The following is a 27566-nucleotide window of genomic DNA, read 5'->3' as shown; positions in this document are numbered from 1 at the left end:
TACATTTAAGTCACGTTTGATCGCGAGAGATTTACATTTTTTTCAGTCGTTTTTTAGTTGTGATTTGTTCATGAATGCTCACCACACACTGCAGGAACAAAACAGTTAAATTTAACATAACATGTCATTATGTGTGGGGTCTCTCACATTTTTGATCCAGCCTTTAGTTTGTCTGCTTCTGTAAATATTATGTTTCTGATATCAGTTAGGATTGTTTTCTGAATTAGCTTTAAAGGTATCATGCTGTAATCATCTGCATTTACAAAACTATTGAGTTGAGAAAAACTATTGACTATACTACCAAGAAAAAAAATGAAATGCTGTCGATGTCAGTGCACTTCAGTGCTCTTTGACCCAGTCAGATATCACGGCACTTTGACATGCAGATAAAGCAGACATTTATAGAAGCACTGGATAAGTAGAGGCCTTCTGGTCTGACGTGGTATCCATGTTTAGAAGTAGAGAAGTTGTCCCGCTTATTATTAAGCACTCTTCTCGAGGCTTTCACTGTGATTAATTTAGTAATACGTATTTAATAACAATAAAATATGCCTGTTTAGTCTGTAAGTCTTCATCAGCCTGCCCTTGTAAGTGATCAGCAAACTATGCCTGCATATTAATCGCATCAACAAAGCTGAAAACTCATTTAGTACGGGCACGTATGTAACTGACACCTTATTATTTCTCTCATTATGCAGGAGGAGTATTGTTAATTTGTTTGCTGGGAGCCAAATATGTTTTCTGAGTCAGCTCTTGCGGGTGTTATCGGCGTCCTTTTATTTCGGCTGATTACTGAGATTGTTCCTTTTTTCTGGTTCATTAACCTTGAAAGTGCCATGTAAATATAGTTCTTATTATTATTTCCAGTGAAAGACCAAGAGGGAGTTGAAACATGTACCCAAATAGGGCTGAAATTAAATTTGCTTTGCTGGCATTGGTATTATTTACTTTAGTATTGACCTTGAATATAAAATAATTTATTTGATATGGGGGTGTTATATATACACTATTTGGTGTTATATTTAGTTCAAAGCCGTGTATAATGCACAGATTAATTACTGGATTCAAACTACGACGAGTGTTGGATTCTTAGATTTTTCATATTTCTGAATATCATCCTTGTGTAAAATAAGATAACATTTCCATGACATTGTATAACTTAGCCGATCCACTTCTTTGCCCTAGAAAATGTATTTATGTATTGTTGTTTCTTGTTTGAGGATGTTTTTCAGCTCGGTACAGTTTCCAGACAGGTTTTATGCCACCGATGGGACTGTCACTTAAAAATGGCAACAGGATTGTACAAAAACAACTGAAAAATACCAGAAACTGTGTGACCAAAAGGTGATATAAGGTCCATTTCTTGAATCAGGTCAGATCTCAGACCGATCTGAGAACATTTACAGACTTGACATACTGCACAACCACACAAACATGCAAACTGTACAGGAAACCATGACCAGAGCTAAACACATATAAAGTCAGACAACCAGCAATCACACCACAAAAAATACGTACTATAAGCATCAATCATCAGAAAATACATCTATAAACTATCCATTCAAAAGGTGCCAAGATTAGTGCCACATATGGGATATCTAAGCATCGGAAATTATTGGATGGTGCACTAGTTACAGGTTTGAATGTGACTGCCCTGTAATTTGGAAGAAGGGAGTACCAGGCAACATCATTAATTATTCGCAGACCTATTTTTCTCTTTTTCCGTTTTGCTTTTGTTGTTTGTTTTCTTATAGTGGACAGAATTATTGGATTTTCTCTGTGAAAAAAAAAAAAAATACTTTCCGTTGCAATGAACACTACGGGGACCAGAAGTAGTTGGTAGTGTAATAAAGTGACTGTACATGGGATTTACTAATTCCAAAAAGATGCTAGTGTGCCTCAGATACCTGAGTTTTGATTTAAAATACCTAAAAAGAAAACTTGTTCTACAAAAACATTTTTTATCATTTAACAAAAGAACATCTAAGTTCCCAAATGTTAAATGATTGTTTTTAATGCGAGCTGCTGTACAATAACTTTGCCTAGAAAATGTCAAATATTTGAATTAAAACCAGGAACTATCTGATCAATTAATGTAGAAACAAGACTAGAAGTCTGACCAGAAAATTTAAAAAAGCTAACCTTATGCTATAAACGAACTACACCATAGGCGCATGAGTATACACAACGAGGCTGTAAAGGCGGACGAGTCAGCGCGATCTTATTTAGCCACTTGTTAGCAACCGCCTTTTTTAAAGGTATAATATGCAAGAATTAACTAAAAAACAATGTATAGACTGATACAAAAATAATCCCTCTCAATCATCATTTATGCCCCTCTAGAAGTGTGTGGCGGTGTCTGTTTTTGCAGAAACCCTGCAGCCCTCTGCCTGGATTTTCACTTTTCTTCTTGTTTTGCTTTACTCAGGACACTTCTGGACGTCTTCAAACAGCCTTTGGGCCCCACGTGGGGGTGTAACCCCCTGCCAATAACAGCGCGCTGGGTGTGCAGCCCGTTCAGGTGGTCAAATATCACTGTAGTTCATATTTCATATTCCAAGGATGAGAACGGGTTGTGTTACTGTATGTGCATGTGTTCCAGGGATCCCCTGCTCCTCTCAGTGCTGTGAGTGCAGCTACATGTACTGTATGGTCGGTGTGTGTCTGTAGTTTCACGACAGCAGCGCTGAGCCACAGCCAGCAGACAGGAAGCCTGCATTCATTCAAAATCCAGCAACTCTGCATCTTCCCGCAGGATTATGCAGAGTTGTGTGGAGTTACTTGTGTATTTTAATAATAATAATAATAATATATTAGATTTATATAGCGCTTTTTAGTGATCTCAAAGACGCTAAGATTTTAGAACGTAACCGCCGGGAAACAATCACAAAATAATGTTTTATTTCTCTGATTCACTGCTTTGTTCTCACTAACGCCGCTCTCTATCTTCAGTCACTCTGTAGCTCGCTCCACCATCGCTGCTCTTTCTCTCTGTCGCTCTCGGCTTGTTGAGCTGTGGAGGTGTGGCCAACTTTGAATGCGGTGTGTTTAAAAAGAGCAACCGACAACGGTTACATATTATACCTTTAAGACACGTAAAAGCTTCACAATTCATGAGCGTATTGGACGTATTTTATATCGTAGAACAAAATGTTACAATATCTTCAGCTTGTGTTAACAAGAAACGTTATTTCAGGCATCTAACTAAAAACCTATTCAAAAAACTCATTGACTTCCAGACGAGGGAACCGGAAGGGCTAAAATGCTAACTCATTTCCTGGTTTTAGGACTCTTTCCTGTAGCACTCTATTATTCTGCCTCCACCTACGCTCCGCCAATAGAAATACATCATCATGTTTACTAACAGAAAAGGGGTCTATCGTTTTTTACAATTATGACATTTCCCCAGCTTTTGAGGGTGTAAATACATCTAGGATGTTCGAATATGGCCAGACATCACCCGAAGGAAAAGTGGTGGTGGTGCTCTCTCTCTCTCTCTCTCTCTCTCTCTCTCACTCTCTCTCTCTTTCTCTCTCCTTCACTCCGTCCCGTCGGTTGCTCTCATATTACAGTAAAGTGAACAGAACTCGCTACCTAATTAGACTCTCTCCATTCTCCTCTAATGGAGCCCTGCTCTTTGACACTGAGTTGCAGAAGTGCATTACTAGTGTGTGTATCTGTGTGTGTGTGAGGGTGGTGTGTGTGTGTGGTGTGTGTGGTAAGGGTCAGGATCCTGACAGTGTGTGTGATGTTGGTCAGAGAGACAGACAGAAGGCCTGCAGTCCCTGAAGACCTCATTATAGCTCTGAGGGAAGACACACACACACACACACACACACACACACACACACACACGAACACATTTAAACTCAGACATCTGGAAAAGGGCATAGGGCACACACATCTACACAGGTTTGTGCATGCCAAGGCACTCACACAGATACACACTCGACTACACTAACACAAGTCAAATGTCGGAAAAAGGGCATCAGAGAGCTTAGCAAGAGTTCATCCGCAGCCCAGGATAAACACGCACACACACACACACACACGCCCACACACTCCCACACACTCAGTGAGCGGTAGGTCATGCACATAGCAGCCATAGAGTGAAGTCCTGGGATTCCGGTGTACTTTGTGAGTTCACTGCTGTCGTCTTTTAGTCTAGTCATCTCTCTAACCCTGCAGTTGTCCTCGTGTGAAACAGCTGAGTGTCCTCTCTAACGTCAGACACGCGCCCCGCCTTAGGCTGCTTGTACAGCTGAGACACACACACACACACACACGCCCTCCCACACATCCAGGCATACAATGTCGGACAGACGTCAATTCCATTCGGGTAATTACTCCCCACAGTTTGTCTTTGGGCTTTCTGGGGAACTGGAAAGCAATTTGTTTGTGTTTATTAGCAGTTGTAGCGTGGAGAATGACAAAAGGAAAATGAACAAAGTTGTGATTGTCTGTCTGCTTGGAACAAGTTTGTCCAAAGAGAACTGTGGAAATTTTAGATTTGTTTGGCTTGAGGATGAAGAGGGCGTCCTTGCAATGACTGGACAAACTAATTTTGTATTTGCAGTGCCGGCTCGAGCCCTTTTGGTGCCCTAGGCCAAATTTGAATTTGGAGACATCTAACCCCCCAAAATACTTGATATCTGCGCCTCTTGACATCTGTCCATCTAGCGATCTTACATCCTAATCCATACGCCCCAAACCCCCGGGCCCCCGGTGTGCACAGCCACAGTGTGACGTTCAAGTGCGGCCAGGCAGATGAAAAAGTGATAATTTTCTTTCTTTCTTTCTTTATTTATTTCTTTATTTGTTCATTTGTTACTTCAATGCAGAAAATGAGATATGTCACCCACCAGCATTTTTTTTTTTCAACATGTCTTTTATTTTTTATTTTTTTAGAGGGTGACCAGCGGCCCCCAAAAGGTGTCCCTGACTACCTGTATTACTGTAACTATCACACATGCTTTCAGAATATTACTAAGAAACTGTTTTTACTACTTTTAGCATTATATTCTAGTAATCGGATTAGTCGATTGACAGAAATTTATTCAGCAAATTTCATAATCAATGTTTTTTTTCTTTTTTTCTAAACATTACATTATTTGTGTACTTGGTTGACTCCAGATGTAGATGTTGTTTCTTTCCTCTGTCAATATCCATGGCCTCCGTATTGCAGATTCCTGTTCCTGTGTGTTTTAGGGACATCTTATTTTAAATATAGAGGCGCCTCTATTTAATTATAGCCATATACAGCTACTGGCTGGATGTTATTTTTACCTGTGAGGTTCTTACCTATATTTTTTTAAATTTTATGTATATATTTACTTTTCTTAATATACCTATGTATATACGCTATACACATATATATATATATATATATATATATATATATATATATAATAAATTAGACAATTTTGGAGCAGTAAATATCTCAATGCAAACCTATTTTTCTTTCCTGCAGATTAGCAGCTCTTTAAACTCACTAGTCACCATTTGCTCCAGTTGAGGGATACTCTGGGATTTACTTGTTTTTTGAACTAATCTTTACAAAACAGAATAAATTAATAAATAAAATAAGCCAAGAAATAGTGCACATATTTTAAATGCTTGCGCTCCATCTTCACTCAGAGTAAAAAAAAGAAAAACACTTCTAAACATGTGCCTTCTTTCGTGCCACGGGCCTCCGAGCCCGGCTGTACTCACACATTCACACCCTCACATGCTCCCCTACGCTCCCACTATTACCACCACAGCCCAACCTTCCTTCACACTCAGATCCTGCCTCTTGGGGCAAAGTATACGTGGCCTATCATTTGAAATGTTTGATGTGCTCGAGCTGTGTGAAGTTTTGAGCGGAGCAAAACGCTTCAAAAGTGGACCTGGTGTTTGCTTTGCTTGAGATTGAATCAAAGGAATTTGTGGAGAGCGGCTAACATGCTAGCACTCCTACCAGCCTCTCAGTATGCCTCTTGGTATTATAAAGTCATTTCACTGTCTGCTGACAGCCATATACTGTACTCCATGTGGATACTCCATATCTAACTGTCCAACCAGGATAGATGTCGGCGTAGAGAGAGAGTCAGACGATCTCTAAAGCAATAGTTGAGCATTTTGGGAATACACACATTTGCTTTCTGGCATAGAGTTTTGTAAATGAGATGATCGATCAGCCTGGTCGCACAAGAAGGCGTATGAATGACACACGATAATGCGCAAGGCGAAAGTGTGCAATAAGAACGCTGTTCTTGCTTTTAGTGTGTCATTTTCATGCCAGGTATTCTGTACTGACTGCAATGTAAGTGCATCCGCGTAAATATGTTACACTCAGAGCTAGTGGCATTTAATAAAATGTGAGAGAGACTGCTTATGGTGGGTGGGAGGGGGAGGTGGATGGGTCCAACAAACACAGGACTTTCAACCAGGAGACCTGTGTATTGTTTTGTAAGTTAGGTTAGTGACGTCTTTTTTGTGATGTTTTCTGTACTTATGTTATGTTGTTTCCGTACTTACTGTACTTAGTTTACAAACGTATTTTAAGGCCAAACTTAATGTTCTTCCTAAACCTAACTAAGTGGTTTTGTTGCCTAAACCTGAATGAGTGGTTTTGTTGCCCCCCTGTTGGTACTGCACCTTCATACACGCATGTAATATTCACGCCTCGATGAGGCAAAACGTGACACTGACTGACTACAGGTCTACTACACGCTTTGACCTGATACCGTGTTGGATTGATACCACTCTCATATCTGTTTGTTCAAAATTAGGCTACAGCCAGCAGCCAGTTACAGTACTTAAGCATAATGACTTGAGACCGTAAACACCCGTAAGACGACAAATTGTTGTTTTTACACTTCAGTTTTTGTAAACCAATGACATATCAGATGTTAATGAGTAAGCTTTAGAGGAGCTGAGGTGCATTTTGTTACATTTGGACACAGCCAGGCTAGCTGTTTCCCCTGTTTCCAGTCTTTATGCTAAGCTAATCGGATGCTAGCTGTAGCTTCATAATTAATGGAGAGAATGAGAGTGGTATTGATCTTCACATCCAGCCCATCGCCAGAAAGCAAATAAGTGTAAGCTATATCCCAAACTGTCAAACTAGTCCTTTAAAGGAACAGTGTGTAACATTTAGGGTCTATCGGCAGAAATGTAATATAATATTAATAAGTATGTGTTCTTTATTGTATAATCACCTAAATATAAGAATCACCATGTTTTCGTCACCTTAGAAATGAGCTGTTTATATCTACATAGTGACAGAACTACTACTACAGTAGCCCAGAATGGACAAACCAAGCACAGGGCCATTTGCGTTTTTGCGTCAGCCGCCGTAGCAATCCTACAGTACACGCTTTGCACACGGGAAAAGTTACAACCTGCAATCTCACTGCTAGATACCGACAGATCCTACACACTGTTCCTTTAAAGGATAATTTAATTTTTTTTTTTCATACATGCAGTTTTAGTCCTCATTCGTATTGGTTGTAAACTATTAATTAAATTTGACCTACCATACTTTCAGTATGTGATGTGGTGTTATGATGGAGTGGGTGATTATATTGTTCACTCACTTTCAGTATTGTTGTGTTTAAGTGTGACTATCTGACCGCTGTTGTTTCTCGCCCTACAGGACCGTTCCAGTGATGCCGCCACGTCCACAGATCTGAGCGAACAGGTTGGTGAGTGAAATGTTCTGATACTTGGGAATGTTGACGTGAGGCTGTGGTGTTATCTAACCCACACCCCATACATGGCCCTTACCCTCTGTACCCTAATAAAGAACATAGCCATTAGATTGATGATGCGTGAGGGTTGAGTTATGTCAAGAAGGCCGGTTAGCCCTGAACCAGCCAGCTCTGCCTGTCAGTCACCTGTGGAGAAAAAGCAAACAGCAGTGAAGACACAGCAGACAGAGTGGGAGGCCTGTCACTTAACTCTGCTTCACTGTGTAGCCAAAGCTCTCCCACCAGTCTATTATCTCCACTGGCTAATCTGCCACATAAACACACGTTGAGTGTTTTAATTTCCTGTTGTTTCCCTCCGTTTTGTGACAAAGATGATTAATCATAAATACCAGTCTGAAGGATTTAGGGACCAAATCACATCATCCGCTTTTATTCATCTTTTTTTTTCACTTTGCATAAGAATAAGGGATATTTTAAACAATGGAGGCTGCTCCAGATGAAACAATTCAACATAGCCCAAATTGTGGAAACTGAGATGGATACATAATCACATGAATAACTGTGCACCCCCCGTGGAGATGAAAGCTTGAGGAGCTAACAGGCAGTCAGAACCCTTCAATACATTCAGACTAGGGCTGTCAAAGTTAACGCGATAATAAAACATTAATGCAAATTCATTTTAATGCCACTAATTTCTTTAATACATTAACGTAACTTGTGATTTTTAGGAGTTGCGGGCTCAGTTTTAAAGCTAATGAAGATACTGGTATCTTATGAAACTATAAAACCAAAGGAATCCATTGGTACCAACCAGGAAAAACCGACATGGCCATTTTCAAAGGAGTCCCTTGACCTCTGACCTCAAGATATATGAATGAAAATGGGTTCTATGGGTACCCACGAGTCTCCCCTTTGCAGGCATGCCCACTTTATGATAATCCCATGCAGTTTGGGGAAGTAATGGTCAAGTCATCACACTGACAGACTGACAGTCACCCGACCCAGATTTTTAAGAAATGGCAGCTCACAAAGCTGTACCGTACACTACACTTGACGAAGTGTAGATCCTCTGTTTGTTTGCTGTTGAAATGATTCAGCGATTGTCCCGTTTAAGATGATGTCACGGCAGTTTCACACGCTGTTGCTACGGCGATCACCTGAGAATCCCGCCTACACTGAGAAGGTACTATCTGCAGAGGAAACACGGTAATGAGAAAAGTGAGTCGAGTCAAGCAGGGCGGTACCGTGCCGTGGAAACACAACTTCTCCTGCATGAGACTTGAAAAATAACCAGTGAACTCGGCTTAAGGACACACAGACATGACAAATCGTGACAAAGCAACACAGCAACTATGAGAAATCATGAGGCGCTCCTTGAAACTCATGCTTTGGTGTACTTTTTCATTATTATGTATGTGCCCTGTATTAATATTTAAACTTTTTGCAGAAGGTTTCGGGGGAACACCACTGTTCTCTTTTCTGATTTATACTTTCATAAACTTTATGTGCAGATCATCGGTCTGCATTGCATTCCACAAATACAAAAATTCCACCCTGTTGACTCGCCCCATCTTTACTGCATCAGGCGAGTTTCTCAGAAAACAACTTTAAATTGAATGAACTCCACTTCAGCTCAGGTCACCACGCCTATAGCGAAGCTGCAGCCAAGTTTCCTCTCATATGACTTTAGTGTTGTTGGAACATTTAGCCCTGAGAAACACTAGGAATGAAGGAAACACTGTAGTACTTGTTAAATCCTTCCTAATGTGTCTTTATTTCATTCAGACTGTTCTCTGCCTGAGTTCCCTTAAGTCATGTGTCAGTTTACTTCGGGCACAAGCGGGGGAATCTAACCCGTGTGTGAGTGTGTGCGCTATACTTCTATCTTTGAGAGGACTAATTTCAGACCTTTGCCCTAGAGAGTGAGGACACTTTTTGGAAAGTATAAGCCTTTACAAACCAGGGGCGTGAAGAATAAATGACATGAAAATGTAAAAAAAATCATCTGCGAATATATATATATACTGTATGTCTAGGGCTTTTATTGTGAACAGTTTGACAAAATATATTGACGTATAAGTTAATCGCACAAAACAAATGCTGCTGAGGCTTCACAAATAAAAGGCACAAAAATGCAAAATACTCACCTGCGTATATTATCTGTCTAGGGCTTTTATTTTGAAAGGTAAGAACGAAAAGGAGTGGATCTGGTTTGATTGGTTGATGACTTTATTTGTGGTGCGAAAGCTCAGAAAAATCTATCTATGTTGCCTTTTCGCAGCGTTATATTAGCGTTCTGTTTGAAAGTACTCCTGACATAAACAACAGTTTGCAAATTATGTTGTTGTTTCATAAATATAGGAGCAACTCAACCCGTTCCCCATAACGTGATTGGTTGATGCCTTCAGCTTTTTCACTCCCCCCTTCACAAAGTCAAAACATTGGCGTGTTCCACAAGTTTTCAGCCATTTTCAGTCGTTTTTGTGCCTACTTTACACCCAGCGGTCTTCCACAATTCATAGAACTGTAGTTGAATGTGACACTGACTCTTTATTCGGGGTTGGGGGATGAAGAATTACTGGATTTTTATTTCTGGAAAAAAGGAAAATAACTTGCTCCAGACAGGGACCAGGATCTATTGATGGTGTGATAAAATGACGGTACATGTAATTTACTAACACAAAAAAGTGGATTTAGTGTTAGGTTACTCTTTAAGGTCATGGTTATTCTGTCAGTGTAGGCACTCACAAGCGTGTGTGTGTGGTTGTGTGTGTTTATGCACGTGGGGCTCATTTCTGCTGCTTTAATTGAGCGTCTGAACTCAGCGACTCATGGGTGTGTCATTAGTCTGGAACTAACCACACACACACACACACACACACACACACACACGTTCACAAAAACATAAGGCAGTTTTGTATTTCAGCTGTAATTACAGTGAAAAATTAAGCTTTGTTGCATTTTTCAACAGAAGGTAGATGATTTTTTTTTTTCACTTGGCTCATTTTGAAATGATATTTGGAAATAGTCTGAGACTTGCATATGGTGTTTCAGTTTTATGTGTTCCGTTTATTTTGTTTTTTCAGCTCCGCTCTCTGAGCCAGAATGTCTGGACGTGTCCCACTCTCTCCCTCCTCCTCTATATCTCACTTCCATGTTCATCCCTCTCTCTCCTCTTACCTCTCACTATATTTCAGCTGCTCTTTGAGCCGCCTGTCCTCCCTCTCTCTGCCCCACTGCATCTTTCATCTCTCGTTTTACCCATCTTTACCTCTCTGTCCCTCTCTGTCTTTCTTTTAAATCAACTTTACAGTCTCTATGTTATGTTCATCTTTCTCTCTCTCTCTCTCTCTCTCTCTCTCTCTCTCTCTCTCTCTCTCTCTCTCTCTGCTGAGCTGCAAATTAGTGTGTAAAATGCAAAAGCCCTGCATGTCTTCATTATAAATAAAAAAGCAGGAGCAGAAATCAAATACATTTGGGTCATCAGTGCACAGAGCTCACTCAGACACAGCAATTGTTGTATTTTTCATCCTGGCTTTGTTTTTAAAACCTAAACATTGTTTTGCCAACAATAGTTAATATTATACAGATGACGATATTATAATAAACTGACCTGAATGCGATTGAATTAGAACTGTCAATCGATTCAGATCTTTAATCGTGATTAATCACATGATTGTCCATACTTAATAAACGCAAAATTAATTGCAGATTTTTTATTTGTTCAAAATGTACCTCAAAGGGAGATTTGTCAGCTTTTTAATACTCTTATCAACATGGGAGTGGGCAAATATGCTGATTTATGCAAAATGTATATATATATATTTATTATTGGAAATCAATTAACAACACAAAACAATGACAAATATTGTCCAGAAACCGTCACAGGTACTGCATTTACCATAAAAAAAAGTCATAACATGGCAAACTCAAGCCCAACAGGCCACAACAGCTGTCAGTGTGCTGACTTGACTATGACTTGACCCAAAGAGACTCGTGGGTACCCATAGAACCCATTTTCATTCACATATATTAAGGTCAGAGGTCAAAGGGCCCCTTTGAAAATGGCCATGCCAGTTTTTCTTTGCCAAAATTTGGCGCAAGTTTGCAGCATTATTTAGCCTCCTTCACGACAAACTAGTATGACACGTTTGGTACCAATGGATTCCTTCTGTTTTTTTGTTTCATATGATGAAAACTGAGCCCGCTACAACCTAAAAATCGCAAGTTGGGTTAATGCATTAAAACAAATTTGTGTTAACGCGTTATTATTCCGTTAACTTTGACAGCCCTTGATTGAATCAATGCACATTATGTGATTCTTGGAGTTATTACTGTTTTAAAAAAAACAGATTCAGATACAGATTCCCAATACAAAATAAAGAAAATAAATCTTTCTCTGCTCCACTTAAACTTCCTTCCATTTAAAGCTAAAGGGCGCTTTGGGGACATCCGGGATGGGATTAGCCTTTCAAAGGGCAGCACAGTGTGCGACTTCTAGCTTAGCATTTGATAAGCCATGCATCGTAAATGAGACTTCCTTTTTTTAAGCTGCTGTTTTCCAAAACGCTGTATTAAACATATTCCTGGTATGTTCTTCATCTGGTCCTTTTGCTGCACTGGTTCAATTTTGAGGCATCACCTGGGATGTCAGTGAGGGGGTGTGGGGTCACCGGGTCAAGTGGAGGAACAATGGTGCAATATGAGCTCATTTCCTGCTGACATTGCCACCGTGTGACCCCTGTGACCTGCACAGGCTGTGAAGCGTACAGTATGTGTGTCGACTTCCTTGCTCTCTGTCTTCTTTTCTCTCAGATCCTCTACATGTGTTACTGTCTCTTTGTATCTGTGACTTAATAAATCAAGGAATACATGGAGATTTATTTGACCTTTTATAAGAGATGCCCCAATCACGTTTTTGCCGCCGATACCTATTGTGATCATGGATGAGCCATATTTGCTGATACAGATTTTTTGTTTTGTTTTGTTGTAGCAGCTGGTATACAAGGCTCCAGACTTCTTTCACCACCGTCCCGAAGTCAGTGTAAACCATAAAAAAAGTATTAATGTTATCCTTGTACTTTGTTATTGTCATCTATAGTGGTTATTTGCATAAAAACACACAATTCAAATGATGAGGAAATAAGTGATTTTATTTTTATTTAACCCTCTGAGACCCACAATAGACTCGTTTTTGTCTTTTTTAGGGGGTGCAAGGGGTCTTTAAGGGGAGATAGCAGGTCAACAGTAGATGTCACATAGAAGTGGTGTATATCATCTGAAAGCTGGGAACCTGAAGATTAATTTGTGCATCCCTCTCTCTGTTTCTTGCTCTCCGACTCAACTGAACTGTTAAGGAAAGAATAGGATAGGACAAGTAAAAAAGAGGAGGGCTGTGTGAAGTCGAAGTGGACTGAACAGAGAGGAGCTGATGTGCAAGCAATTTGCCTGACAAGTAATCTCACACACCCCTGTCTCTCTCCACACCTCGTTTCACTTGGATTCCGAGTGCAAAGAAGTGAACAGGAACGGTAGAAGTCTGCTAAAACACATTGTTAGGGCAAACTGAGAGTGGTCCAGCGTCAATCTCTGTGGGTAGAGCAAGACTTAAACACTGCCGGGTCTGATGGGCTTGACTTCCATTGAGGCCACCCACACTAAAATATATTTATGTACTCACACATCCAGTGAGGTAAATGTGTTTTTATGCTCGGCTTTAACAGACGGGACTACACGGTATATGTGCCGTTGAACACGGCACTCCATCCCCAGTTCATCAAGGCTGTGGAAATGCTCAGTGATGTTGAGAAAAATCCGTTTGCACATTTTATATTCAGTCCGTTTGCGTTGGTTCTGCAAATCTTAAGTGTGAGTCAGATCCTTTGAATGTTTTATGCTTTATGCTAGAAGGAATGTGCTGATGTGGGAAAGAGATTTTTATTAGCTCCTTGTTGAACTGCCTGTGGTTGGAAGCTTTACTGACCGTCAGTTGGCCTGTAAAAAGCCTCCACAGACTACATGATATTAGACTGATAATGGCCTCATTCAACAGATGTGGGGCATCAAGAACAACACATCTGATAAAGACAAACATGCCTGATCTTTTGTTTTACAGTTTCATTGACAAAGTTCCCTCAATTTGATGTCATTACACAGAGGTTTCGAAACAAGTATCGGCTTGCTTCTAAGCATTTCCTGTCCGTCTAAAATATATTTCTGTCTAAAAGCTATCTGTCTTTCTGGAGGATAATAATCCATCAAGTCCTTCAATTTAAATGACAAAATACGTGGTTTGTCCATGCCCTCTAGAATGATGCATAGACATGTTTTCTGATCTGACGCCCCTTTTGACAGGACAACATTGTTCGTCTGTGATGTGACAGTGCCATGGTTAATTAAAGGTTGGTCAGGTTTAGGGACAAAAATGATGTGGTTAGGAAAAGATCGTGGTTTGGGTTAAAATAAGCACTTTCTTAGGGACCCCAGAACCCCTACCAATTATTAGGGGTATGCAATTCTTTTTTTTACAATTTTGAAATAGTATTTTTAATACCAGAATCGATATTATTGCTTTATTTAAGTCTATGCGGAGGTAGAAGGAAGTTACTACTTTTATTGTGATAGTCTGAGTAACGTGACGTCATACCCGTTCCGTATCCGTCACCAAAACAAACCGCAGCAAGCCATAACAACAAAGCAGAAAATGGCGGAGGGTCTGCATGGATACGACCTGCACCCTCACATGTTAAATCCAAAGAGGTAAACACTACACATACAGTAAAGTATGGAAACACTTTGGGTTTCACACATTGCCAGGAAAAGCAGAGCTAGACATCATGGCTAAAGCTGCATGCTAACTCTGTCATGCACAGGAAACGTTATCGTATTGCGGTAACGTGCGGTCAAGCCAGCCGTCACTCTCTCTCTACAACTGTAGAGCACCCATATAGTGACATTTATGTTAAATGCATTCAAACGGCCCCAATGGAGCTGACCATGGATGTATAAAGAGAACGGAGCTGACGGGAGAGCAAGCGACGGACTTGGAGAAGTTAGTGGAAATATACATGTGTGACTACGTCCGGTTTTCAAAATAGGGTGTTAACAAAGGGAACATAAAAACAAAATACATATATGTAAATAAGACCGATTGGATTATATTCACCAAAAATATTAAACATTACATGTCCCTTATAAATTAAAAAGAAAATACCACTAATTTGTGAGGGAAATGTCTTTTATTCTTTGATTTTTGGGTTACTGGAAAAAGAATTAATGAATAACTTCTGTCAATGACTGATATATTCGACTTCAGGACATCTCTGACTACATACTTGCTGAAAATCAAACATTTTTATTGTTTTAATTCAGATATTTTCCAAAGTAAAAGTCCTTAGAAGTGTATGATTTAACTTTTTCCCATGGTCTAGTGTTAAAAAAGTTAACGAAAATCACAACAAATCGTAGTATTGAATCGCGATACTTAAAAATCGCAATACATATCGAATCGGCACCCAAGTAACGTGATAGTATCGAATCGGGAGATAGGTGTATCGTCCCAGCCCAACCAATTATGTACCTTTCAAGTTTGCTCCCCCATTTTAAAACATAGCCAGGCACCCAGGGCTTTCATTCTTTGTGGGAGAACAGTCTCGAATAATCTCCTCAGGTATTACAGCTGCTAGTACAAAAACTGCTGTTGTTGACATTGTTGATTAAAAGACACATCATGATCAGAGGCTTTGCTGCTTTCCTTTGGGTTTTGATGATCCTGTTTACAGCTGGTTTATATCCTTTTCTCTCTGATAGAGTTCAGACTGTTGTTGCTGCTGGCTTCAAACTAAAATGTTAGATAAAGATGTCCCACAAGGATCAATATTAGGCCCCCTGCTATTTACTCTATACATACATAATTTGTATTTTCCAACCAAGCTTTGAAATGTCTATTTTTAATGTAGGTGATACCATCTTGTTTTAAACAAATAATTAGCTTGCACACTGCAGAGCGCCAGTGTCCACTTATGTGTTACACTTAGGTGTGATACCATCTTTTTTCCATCAGCTCTACCGCTACAACCCCCAGTGCTCTTGTATTACTTGAAATCTTTTGCTAACTCCAACTGATGCATTTCACAGGAGCATGAACCTTGGATCTTCCCATTCCAATACATGCCCTCCATGGAAATCTATCAATACAGTGCTGCACTAAAGGAATCTGGTTTGTTTGTTATTTGGATCCCCATTAGTTGTTACCTTGGCAACAACTTCTCTTCCTGAGGTCCATAAATAGCATTCATACAAACTCTTTTATCTTTTTTTTCTCCGCACAGTGCTTGTTTTCTGTCTGCACATGGCTGTATAAAAAATACAGCAGTTGGTCTGGCTGCCACACTGTTGGTAAAGTTGGAATAAGATTATCAATCTACAATTTAATTGTCTCTGAAAACATTTTCAGTCCACTGTGGACTCATTTCACGTTCTCATTTCTGAAACATTAGATTGTTTAGAGGATTAGCATGTTGCTTGTTGGAGTTTATTGTCTGTCTGGGCTCTATCTTCATATATTGAGGATAGCATTGCCAAAGGCACGGTTTATTTTCTGTTCGCTGTCATGTTGTTTGACTTGTTCGTTCAGAAAAAATAAAGGTTGCGTGCGGAAGTCCATACTAACATGCTATTAAGTACGCTAAAGCCATATGTGAGATATTTTAGTATGTATGAAACCATTAGTACGCAAATTGCATACTATTTCAGATGAAACATTACAGTATGCAACGCTGGACACTACGGCGGCATAAATATCCCACAATGCAATGCGGTAGGGACGACGACGTTCTTAACGGATGTTGACAGACAGCTCTGTAACACCAATAACGGTTCAATTTAACTGTAAGCGTAATATATATTTTAAATTAATTCAGACTTTGATTCTCACAAATCGTTGTTTTGGTCACATTAGGTTGGCACAGGTTACCATGGTTACAAATCTGCAACCGGCAAGGAGGCTCTCAGGAAGTGACGACGTAAATTACTGCTTAGTGTGTCCAAAGAGATACATACTACTGTTTATTCACACAAAAGTATGTTGAACGATGGCACACATATTGAGTATGTAGTGCATATTATACGATTTTGGACGAAGCCGAAGACTATCGCCACTTCTGTTTTTCCTTGAAGGCTCTATTTCTGCTTATTCCGGAGTACAACTTGTGAATCAGTAGTTGAACACAAAAGTAGTTACATTACATTACAAAAAAAGTACAATATTTAATGCTCAAAAACACAAAAAAAGGCTCAAACAATAATGTAATATCCTTCAGAACCACAGCACAACCAGAACCCAGCTACAAATGATAGCAAGCATAAGATACCAAGAGAAATGAATTAAACATTTTAAAACGCCGTGTGATTAATGGGTGTGCAGCCAATCAGGGTTAATGGATCCAGTTATCAGTGGTTGTGTCAGGATCTCAGCAGGATAATAATGACTGCTCTGGTTTTGTGGAGCGTCTAATTCAATAACGAGTCCATTACTTCCTGCCTGTTAGTCCCCAGAAGCCTCTGCTCCCGACCTCTGTGTCTCTCTTCCATCAGCTACTTGCTTTGCATGTTGGCCTGTCACTCTTTTCTTCCAATTCAATTACTTAATTGGTGTGAGTGTTGATTAAGAAACAGTATCACCTAAAGTCAAAAATATAACAGGGTGACACTTTATAATAGCCATTATTTATAAATGGTAAATTGATAGTTAATTAAACTTAGTTAATAGTTATTTTACTGTTAACAAACAATGAAATGATCATTAATAATGTTTATTAGTAATGCTATAATTTATGTTATTTTATCATTAGTTTGCATAATATGAAGTATTTAGTTTATAGATTATATATTGTATCATAGCTGATACGAGACGATAACAATTACATTCTGATTACATTAGTAAACTATTTCATAAGTTTATTGTGGTACACATTATATCATTTTATATACCGTATTAAGTATTTGTTAATAATTACCAAATGATTTAAGAAATAATTTTCTATAAATATTACATAGATAGATGGACCAGAAACCAATTATTAACCATTGACAAAGTATTAACTATCTAAATAAATAATGTTTATAGATGCTTTACAAAGTATTTATTAACCATTTAACAAGGTATTATAATCATCAAATTATAGCATTACTAATAATAAGTAAACAGTATTATTTGACACACAGCTCATGGAGGATATTAAGGTGCTTTAAACCCCTCAGACACCTTTTGCTTCAAAAATCACACTCACACACACATATCATAGATATCTTCGATGTCATGAATTACGACCAAATGTCAATAAATGCACCCTGGGTTAGTAAGACGGTTACATTCTTAGGGGTTCGTATCAAAACAAGGCCTGTCAATCGATTCAAATATTTAATCGCATGATTATCCATAATTAATTGAGATTAATTGCAAATTAATGGCACATTTTGTATCTGTTTAAAATGTAAATGTTATTAATGGAAATCAATTAACAACATAAAACAATGACAAATATTGTCCAGAAACCCTCACAGGTACTGCATTTAGCATAAAAATATGCTCAAATCATAACATGGCAAACTGAAGCCCAACAGGCAACAACAGCTGTCAGTGTGTCAGTGTGCTGACTTGACTATGACTTGCCCCAAACTGCGTGTGATTATCATAAAGTGGGCATGTCTGTAAAGGGGAGACTCGTGGGTACCCTTAGAACCCATTTTCATTCACATATCTGGAGGTCATTTGCATTAACACAATATAATCGCGTTAACTTTGACAGCCCTGATCAAAACATTTCACTGTTTCCTATTGTTTGTCTTCTTCATAGTGTCTACAGTTCAGTTAAAAAGACGTTTTGTGTCTCTCTTACCTTATATTGTCATTAGACAAACTTGGCTCAAAGCCACTTTCATCTTCAAGAATGTTATTGTTTCTTTTTCACATAGCCTCCTCTCTCTGTTTGCCTATTTCCCTGCCTGCCTCTCTTCCTCTTGTTGTTTGCTTTGTCTCTTTCCATTCATATCTGCCCCACCCTCCTCAATTCCTCACTGTAATATGCTTCACGTGTCCCAGCGGCCAAGTGGCCTCATAAAGATTGGGGAATAGAGAGATGCTATCCATGCACACTCAGAGATGAGAGAAGTGGCTCTTGAGCTAAGGAGCCGATTGAAAGTGACTCTCCCGCAGCAGACGGAGCAAATATGGCTGAGTGAGCGCTGGATTTTCATAAAGAAAAGAGAGGGAGAGACAGCATGGGGGAGGGCGGTAATGAGAGAGGGAAACAGATGTAGAGTGAGCAATTCAACTATAGTGTATATGAGTTTGGCGTGTGTGGGCATGTTGACAGATCACTTATGTAATTGGATTTATTTGACAATTAGAAGGTTATGAGGGATGAACAAGCACTCACGTCCGACAGGAAGAAACTCAAACTCTGCTCCAGTAACAGAAATCTACTTTAAACAAGATTTGTATGATGTGTGGACCGGGAACAGTGCTGTGCTATAATGCAGTGGTTCCCAACATGGGGTTCGGGCTCCCCTTAGAGGGACACCAAAGATCACAGGGAGGGTGCGCCAGGATTTGTCTGCTCTGAGGTTGTCAAAATTGGATTTGCACATGTCTAAACAAAATCATAATAACACACAATTTCTACAAAAAAAGTTTTTTTTTTGCTGTTTAGTAGGTCACATTCTATTTAAATTCGGTATTTGTGCACAGAGCGTTGTAAAGTCTAAAAGTCAAAACTTATTAGAGAAAAGATTCAAAAAAAGATAGGTATAATCATTTCCAAAATTCACAACATGTTTTTATTAGGGCTGTCAATGGATTAAAATATTTATTCGTGATTACTCGCATGATTGTCCACGACTATTCAAGATTAATTGCAAATTAATCTCATAGTTTTTATCTGTTCAAAATGTACCTTAAAGTGAGATTTGTCAAGTATTTGATACTCTTATTATAAGATTATATAAGATTGGTGATGCGGCCTTTGTCAACTATGCCCCAAAATTATGGAACACACTACCCATAAATATTAGGGAAGCAAACACGCTAGACATTTTCAAAAGACATCTTAAAACCAGCGCATTTTCTCTGTAACTTGCACTACGAATTTTATCCTGCACTATTTATATTTTACTATTTCTACTGTTCTAAAATGTTTTATTACTTTTATCATGATTTTGTTGACTCCATGCACTGCTCTTGCTGCTTGTTTTCTATTTATTTTATGTAAAGCACTTTGAACTGCAACTCCTGTATGAAATGTGCTATATAAATAAAGTCGTACTTACTTACTTATCATCATGGGAGTGGGCAAATATGCTGCTTTATGCAAATGCGTGTATAAATGTATTTTTAGAAATCAATTAACAACACAAAACAATGACAGATATTGTCCAGAAACCCTCACAGGTACTGCATTTAGCATAAAAAATATGCTCAAATCATAACATGGAAAACCCAAGCCCAACAGGCAACAACAGCTGTCAGTGTGCTGATTTGACTATGAAATATGCTCAAATCATAACATGGATAAATTGATCCATAATGGAAGCTGCTCTCCGCTCATACTGCAGCTGCCAAAACACTTTCAAACTTTTATTTAAAAAAACCTGAGGATTATAATAACAAATCCTTAAATATGTCTCAGGCCAAAGTGTCAAAGGACTTAAAATATTAAAATGGAATAATTATGGTACATTTGGGAAAATATTTTCTTAATAGTACAGAATGTTTGGCTTCAATTTTCTATTAAAATTAAACTTAGACTTGACCATTTCATAAATATGAAAATATTCATTGGGCGATAATAAAATCATGATGTTTTGGTCGTGTGACCTTCACACAGATTCTCACCCTGTCTTTTCCGAGCAGAAGCATCATGATTTATATATGGCAGCAGAATAAATATTTTGGTGTCATGAAATGAGAGAACGCTGCAGCCTCTTCAGCTCTCTGAGCCAAGGCCGGGGGGGCAGTTAGAGGAGATTACATGGTGACCTGGCACAGAACCCTGATAACTATCCCACACATCAACACTCAAACCTCACACACACTCACACTGGTTTTCTGTCATCTATAATTCTGTGTTGTTCATTAACCATCATGTATTCGCTCGTCACCTCTCTGTGTGTTTGACTCCACACACACACACACACACACACACACACACACACACACTCACACACACACACACTCTAAGCCTGGCCAGTAGTAGTTGAGGCTAATTTAAGCAGTGGACAAACCTATAAAAACCAGATCCTTGGTTGCCTTGTGCGTCCATGTCTGGACTGTTTTGCTGGCCAGGTGACAACCACTTCTGGTGACTAGAGGCTCTTATTATGCTACGGATGTAAGTTAGAATAAGCGAACGTTGACTTTTGGTTTCACACGGGACACAAACAGAAATGAGAAAGTTTGTGATCCGGCCGTCATGTTGAGATCTGTTGAATAAATACCAAGCACCGCCCACTAGCTGGAGCACAGCCAATAGGAACGCTCAATAGAAACAATTTCTCTGAAATGACCTGTGATTGGCCAAAGTCTCCCGTTATGGGCTAGATTTTGTAAAGCCTGAAAACAGAGCCGTGAGGAGATGCAGAAGTTTAGTTTTCTCTCAGAACATTTGAATTACACTATGCTGAAAGGTTATTATGGAATTTTTGCCCAATGATGCCAAAAACATTCTACCTACTGAAGCTTTAACTAAGTTTTATTAACTATCAATTTACCATTTATAAATGATGGTTATTGTAAAGTGCTACCTGTTTTGTTAGAATTGTTTTCTCTGTCTCCCTGACCCTGACCCCACGAATGTTTGCTTTTACTGCCTGTAGCAGCAGCAGCAGCAGCAGCAGCCGGCTCTGCGGCTGGCGAAACCACGTGTATCTGAAGAGGCAACGGTGGGTTAGGCACAGACGGGGGCTGTTGTTTACACCACATGGAGAACTAACAATGACTAATTTGGAAAGAGAAAATAAAGACAAATCTAAATATAGTCTGAAATCAAGATGAATGTCTCTTTCTCCTATAATTGAGACCCTGCAGATTTGCTCCATTTTCCCAAATTACATTTCGGTGTCAGGTTTGATTACTTGTGAGAGATCTTTTCAAAGCGTAAGAATCATGAGAGAAACAATGTTTTTAAATCAGCAGCAAACACACATTTAGTCTGGGGGATAGTTAAAACCCCCTCACCTACTCCATCAGCCACTAAGAAACAGAAATGTAAATGTGCTGATATCACGCTGCCACAATTTACAACTAGCTACAATTTAAATAATAATTTAAATAAAATCCACACATCCCTTTGTCCCTGCCAGTAAAACAACATTTAATATAATTAGATAATAACAATAACAATTCATGATTGAAAAGTGATCAGATAAACCTGCACAGATTTAGCCAGTTTGTTGGAGGAATTAACCATCCCGTAAGTAAACTAAATAAATGTGGTACATTAGTAACATACTGGCTGAGACACCTGAAACAACAGTGAAGAAAGTCCTGACACCCGAGCCTTGCAGTACGAAAAGTAATTAAAGGTAGTCTTCCACCAGGATTGCTATTGCATTATGTGCGAGTCAATACCAGATGTGATCCAAAGGTCTCATCTATCTCCTGGTTGTTTGTGCCTCAGTCCACAGCCGGTGATATGCATATCCTGGTATTCAAATATCCTGTGGTCGGCAGAGAGTGACATTTGAATGAAGTCTGAGCTCTGACTCTTTGTCTGTCTGTCTGTCTGCCTTTTCTCATTCAGTGGCCTGACAGACAGCAGCAATGTCTTTTCAAAGATGATTTCCTTTTCTTTATCTTATTGTATGTGTGTATACATACATTTGCATAAAGCAATCATATTTGCCCATTATCATGTTGATAAGAGTATTAAATACTTGACAAATCTCCATTAAGGTACATTTCAAACGGATAAAAAATGTGCGATTAATTTGCGATTAATCATGGACAATCATACGATTAATCGCGATTAAATATTTTAATCGATTGACAGCCCTAGTATATATTAATTATTGGAAATCAATTAACACAAAACAATGACAAATTTTGTTCAGAAACCCTCACAGGTACTGCATTTAGCATAAAAAATATGCTCAAATTATAACATGGCAAACTGCAGCCCAACAGGCAACAACAGCTGTCAGTGTGTCAGTGTGCTGACTTGACTATGACTTCCCAAAACTGCATGTGATTATCATAAAGTTGGCATGTCTGTAAAGGGGAGACTTGTGGGTACCCATAGAAACCAGGATTAGGGTTGAGAGTATGGAGCGTTATTTAGCCTCCTTCGCGAGAATCTTGTATGACATGGTTGGTACGAATTTTTTTTTTTTTTCTACTTTCATCATCATTTCGTCTTCACTTAAGCTTTAAAACTGCGGTGGCTGGTCGGATCACATACACATGAAACTTTAATCATAGCAATAACGCTCACAGCAGAAAACAACAAGCAGAAGCAAAAGTGTAGACTGTTTCAATAGAATTGCATTGCTAGGCAAAAGCTTGGGTCCATGTTTACTTCCTGTCAGTGTACGTCATTCACATACACTGCAACAGGAAATAAACTGGGACGCGTTTGGATTGTTTTTGTGAAAATCTTTATGAATAGAAACGTATTAAATGTGAGGTTATATACAGTAAATGCAACACATTGAACACCTAAAACTCCACTAAGTCTGCACTATATAGCATATATGTACCTGCGCATAAATGAGATATTATACATATACTGTATATTATAATGTATATTGCATAGATAGATAGATAGATAGATAGATAGATAGATGGATGGATGGATGGATGGATGTACTTTATTGATCCAAAATTGGGAAATGATTGTGTTGCAGCCGCAGTTTATCCAGGTAATATACAGGAACAGTAAATACACTGTAAATATAAATATCAACACTAGATATAATATCTATAGTATACACAATATAAAGAATATATTACAATACACTATAGATATACCAGATTACTACAACTAGCTTAGAATATATAAAATATGAACATAGAATAACAATGACATACTATATCCAATAGCAAAGTGCATATATACATACCTATACTCACTTTGTATATAGTTAACACATGACTGTCGGAGTTGCATTACAGAATTTCTTTATCACAAATGTGTGCAAAATTCACTTACTGTATAAAGTCTAATGTAATGTGATGTATACACCGTGCATAGCTTTATTTGATGTAATCTCTATAATTACGGGCTGGGCAGCTCTGCAGCGCAGCAGCTATAATTTTTGTATTTTCTTTCTATTCATTTCATTCCAACAGTTCTTGGTCTGTTTTCTTAACCTCTTAGCCCGTCTCTGCGCTGCTGTAATATTGAAGAATTTCGCCAGAGGGATCTTTTTTTCATCTTTTGTAAACATTTAAAGTAGACTGCATGAATGAAATCATTACAATAGTATCAATAACAGAGGCAGAACTTGCTAAGTAATGAAATTATTAAAGCTCTGATATAAAAAAAATATATATCCCCAAAATACTTCATGGACAATGTGATGAAATTCAGAAGTGACAAAACAGGATATAGGCTGTATCAACTACTTACTGTATCTGTCTTTCTGTCATTCAGCCTGCGTGCTCCGTATTGTGTCTTTTTGTCTCCTTGCTAGTGTCTCTCTAGCTGTCTTATTCTCAGAGCACATTGCACGGTTGTTTCAGTGATTGCCATCACTTGCCTCAGCTTCATTGTTATGGAGTGTCTGCAGACCTTTAAAAGCAACTCAAAATGGGATTCAGGCTGTTTTCTATAAACTGTCAATGTGAATTTTGAAATATTATTTTACTGTTTAAATGCTGAAAATAGCTGAACTGTATGTGTCAGTAGCGTCATTTTCTTTCTCACCTCTTCTGGCAATCACAGTGTACATTAACAGATAGATTTCTCACACAGACACCTGAATGCCACACCGCCCTATTTAGCTCACAATTACAGGGTAGAATAAACGTATGCATCCTCACGGTGGTGTCGGGTGTGCGATTTATGGCTGAGCCGTGCAGTCTGCTGCAAGGCTTTGTAATATGACACTGTCGGCCAGGGAACTCATATCTCCCGTCTTACGGCAAAGAAGGGAAACGGCATCGATCTCGGTTGAGTGGCGAGGCTCGTTCGCAGTTGTTCGGAGGATTTAGATCCGCTTTTGCGGTCCGAGGGTCACTGAAACGTCCAGGATTATTTAAATGTCTGATTCAAAGGAGGGGTTTTAAAAATAGAATTAGAGCTCAGAAACAAATAAGATTATTTCCTCTTGCTTCCATGATGTGATCTTTTCTTTTTGTTTAGTTTTTCTTGCTTTCTATCTTCCATTTTCTTAGTTTCATTTGACCGACGGAAGAGTCAAATTGTGTGTGTGTGTGTGTGTGTGTGGGTGTGGGTGTGGGTGTGGGTGTGGGTGTGGGTGTGTGTGTGTGTGTGTGTGCACGTGCTGCGACGGATTGGAGCGTCACTGAGATTCAGACAATTCATTCTCATCCCCATCCGTTACAAATTCACTGACGCTTCTGTTGTTTTCTCTCCACTTGGAATTAAATCAGTTTGGATGCTGTGCATGCATGGACGTGCGTATTGTGAGGGTGTGTGTGTGTGTGTGTGTGTGTGTGTGCGTGTGTGTGTCTCTCTGTGTTTTTTATGCATAAGCTTCTGTCTCTGTTCGGACACTCTGTCAGTCACGGTGCATGTATATCCTTTTATATGCTCATGTCCAGGCTACATTTGTGACTGTGTATGAGCCAGACGGAGTCGGCCTCCTCTGAGTGTGTGTGTGTGTGTGTGTGTGTGTCCGTCCTGTGAGCCTAGCTGTGTGTAAGTGGTTTTGGCAGGCCTGTCTGTGTATGCAGGCAGCACATGTTTTCCGCTCTATTTGTGTCTGAGTTTGTGTGTGTTTGCCTGCGAGTGTGTGTGTGTGTGTGTGTGTGTGTGTGTGTGTGTGTGTGTGTGTGTGTGTGTGTGTGTGTGTGTGTGTGTGTGTGCTCACATTATGCTCGGTGCTTCTGGTTATGCACGTGCAGTGTGTTTCTGTATCCAAGGATGTTGTGTGTGTTTGTGTGTGTGTGCGCCCCTGGTCAGCGATGACTAAATATGACAAGGTCACTACTGTCATTTACCTGCCACACACACACACACACACACACACACACACACACACACACACACACACACACACACACAGAGATATATCAGGATAAACATGTGAAAAGCATACAAGCATCCATAGAAACACACACAACTGATGCAATTAACATATCAAAAAGCATTTAGACTCACATGTACTCTGCACTTATCAGCACTCAAGCAGATACTTCTAAAGTTGACATGCCCTTTTCAGAACTCTTTGTCTCTCTTTCACACACACACAGACACACACACACACACACACACGTCATGTAAATGTTAGACACACAATGTAAATAGCTTGGTCTCAGAATGGAGCGCTTCCACCCACAAGGAACCTGATTGGACAGACCCAGCCCTGTCCCCAACCCTGGACATTTGTCACTCTCTTTCCAAACCAGTTCATGTTTAGGGACGGCTTATTGTATGTAAATTTCTAGCCAAGTGAACAGTGCAGGTGTGTGCAGCTGCCCAGATGGGACAAACGGCCAATCCAGCCTAGTCGCCAGTTTTTTTTTTTTTTTTGCCATTGTACGTTTCTGCAAACCACGGACACGTTGAATGTGGAAATGTTTGCATTCGGACAGAGCAAGTGATGTAGTACTACGAGCAATCATTAATGAAAGTTACGTGGTATAATAACGAGTATAACTAGGGAGAAAGTCCACTAAGGTCAGGTGGGAGGGATGGCTGATGGGTTGTGTGAAACCAAAAGTAAATGTTGACTTTACGCTTGTTATGTAATGTTATGTAAGAAAGTCCACTAGGGCGGTTGTTGTTTATATACAATAGTTATGTTGTTACGGTTGTTACATGACGTTGCATAAGAAAGTCCACTCAGGGCGGTTGTTATTTATTCACACTAGTTACATTGTTACGCTTGTTACATTACGTTATACAAGAAAGTTCGCTAAGGGCGGTTGCTATTTATTTACGCTAGTTACGTTGTTAAGCTTGTTATGTAACATTACACAAGAAAGTCTGCTAAGGGCGGTTGCTATTTATTTATGCTAGATACATTGTTTCACTTGTTATGTAACGTTATATAAGAAAGCCCACTAAGGTCGGTTGTTATTTATTTACGCTAGTCACGTTGTTACGCTTGTAACGTAAAGTTACATAATAAAGTTTGCTTAGGGCGATTGTTTTATTTTTGTACGCTAGATACGTTGTTTCACTTGTTATGTAATGTTATGTAAGAAAGACCGCTGAGGGTGGTTGTTATTTATTTATGCTATTTACGTTGTTACGCTTGTTATGAAAGTTACATAAGAAAGTCCGCTAAGGGCGGTTATTTATTCACGCTAGTTACGTTTTTTACGTAGCTGTGGCTCAGGATGTAGAGCGGATCACCCACTAATCGGAAGATCTGTGGTTCGATCCCCTTTTCCTCCAGTCAACATGTCAAATAGACATGTAGTGTAAAGCGCTTTGAGGGGTCAGAAGACTAGAAAGGCACTACAGTATATAGATGCAAGTCCATTTACCATTTACGCTACGTTGTTAACTTGTTACATTATTACGTCATTATTTTTACACAAACCAGAATGTTTTTTTCTAACCAAACAAGTAGTTTTGTTGCCTAAACCTCACCAATCATTTCACAAGGTTAACCATGTGACATTGTGCGTTTTTGCAAGCGTGATACGTGGCTGATATGAACCGTTTTTATGAAACAAATTTG

At 39.2% G+C, this 27566-nt stretch overlaps 1 protein-coding gene across 4 annotated transcripts in view; it reads left to right on the top strand.

The window, feature by feature from the left end:
* pcbp4 (poly(rC) binding protein 4) overlaps positions 1-27566 on the top strand; it is a 165932-nt gene that overhangs the window by 51006 nt on the left and 87360 nt on the right. For 3 of the 4 annotated variants that reach the window (XM_037772950.1, XM_037772967.1, XM_037772974.1), the window contains exon 2: positions 7640-7688. The gene's annotated coding sequence lies outside the window, so the exon portion shown is untranslated. The remainder of the gene's footprint in view (positions 1-7639; positions 7689-27566) is intronic. The other variant, XM_037772960.1, reaches the window with a different exon arrangement.

The sequence above is a fragment of the Sebastes umbrosus genome, chromosome 1 (genome assembly GCF_015220745.1).
Source record: "Sebastes umbrosus isolate fSebUmb1 chromosome 1, fSebUmb1.pri, whole genome shotgun sequence".
In the NCBI taxonomy this organism is placed as follows: domain Eukaryota; kingdom Metazoa; phylum Chordata; class Actinopteri; order Perciformes; family Sebastidae; genus Sebastes; species Sebastes umbrosus.
Note: the sequence above shows the minus strand (reverse complement) of the source record. Positions and strands in the feature narration are given on the sequence as shown.